Source organism: Gopherus evgoodei, chromosome 21, assembly GCF_007399415.2.
Source record: "Gopherus evgoodei ecotype Sinaloan lineage chromosome 21, rGopEvg1_v1.p, whole genome shotgun sequence".
Classification (NCBI taxonomy): Eukaryota; Metazoa; Chordata; order Testudines; family Testudinidae; genus Gopherus; species Gopherus evgoodei.
The window spans coordinates 16707559-16709054 of NC_044342.1; the positions used below are offsets into that span (position 1 = coordinate 16707559).

The window sequence follows — 1496 nt, forward strand, 5'->3', positions numbered from 1 at the left end:
ATTCTTTTTCGTAGAGACTGTCTGGTTTGGCCAACGTACAAGGCAGAGGGGCATTGCTGGCACACGATGGCATATATCACATTTATATATGATAGTATGAGAGTAGCAGAATCTTGCCCTCTATGGGAAAATTCACTTCTTGTAAATAATTGTTATATGGGAAAGTTAATAAATATGTGCTCTATTGTAGTAAAGTCAAAATTTCTAACAGAACTTCTGGAGATTTATTAAGAAGAAATTTAATGACATTTTTGAGGATTCAGTCAACTTTTATCAAAGCCAAAGGGAGATGTGCCTTGATTTTCAATGACTGTGAGCTATAAGTGGGGCCTGTAGCTTGAAGCATTCTCCTTAGCTCTTTGGTACATGATATATGACAAAATTCTGGAGATTTATTAAGAATAATTTAATGACATTTCTAAGGATTCAGTCAACTTTTTATCAAAGCCAACAGGAGATGTGCATTCATTTTCAATGAATGCGAGCTGTAAGTGGGGACTGTAGCCTGATGCAGTCTCCTTAGCACTTTTTTTTTTTTTAATGCTTATCTCATTCCTTTTCCCAAGGAAATGAAGACAATGAAAGAGAGAAACCACATAGCACTGCCGGAATTCATCCTGCTGGGGTTTGAAAGTGGTCTGGGGCTCAAGGTGGGCCCCTTTGTGGTATTTCTGGTGATTTACATGACAACCATGCTGGCAAATACCATTATGGTCTTCCTCATTAGCACCAACTCTCGCCTGCACACTCTCATGTACTTCTTCCTCATGAATCTCTCACTCTTAGACCTCTGCTACTCCTCCAGCATAGCCCCCAAAGCCATGGCGAGCTTCCTAGCAGGCAGCAAAACCATTTCCTTCATTGGATGTGCCACCCACTTCTTCTTCGGTGGGCTCTTTGTCACGACTGAGACGTTCATCCTGGCAGCCATGGTGTATGATCGATACACCGCCATCTGCAACCCGCTCCTGTATCCCATCGCCATGTCCAAGCAGGTTTGCAACTACTGGTGGGTTCCTATGTTTGCGGCAGTGTAAACTCCATGGTGCAAACAGTTTTACCTTTACACTGTGTTTCTGTAGGTCCAATGAGATCAATCACTTCATCTGTGACATTGAACCACGGCTAAGACTCTTATGTATCAACACCCGACATCAATGTACTGGTGCTGTTCGCATTATCCAGCTTCATACTCATGCGCACCTCCATGGTCATTCTCATCTCCTATGCCTACATCATCTCCTCCATCCTCTGGATTCTCTCTGCTGAGGGAAGACGCAGATCCTTCTCTACTGCACCTCCCACCTTTATTTTATGGGACTCTTACCTTCATGTATGCTCAGCCCAGTTTGCTAGCATCTCCAGCTCAGAGAAAAATGGTGTCTGTGTTTTATACCCTGGTCATCTCTATGTTGAATCCCCTCATCTACAGCCTGAGGAACAGGGATGTGAAAGAAGCTTTGGGAAGAACCATCAGCTCAGTGTTTCTAAAATGA

At 43.1% G+C, this 1496-nt stretch overlaps 1 pseudogene; it reads left to right on the top strand.

Moving 5' to 3' along the window:
• The first annotated feature begins 569 nt into the window (after positions 1-569).
• Positions 570-1496, top strand: LOC115638320 (annotated as a pseudogene).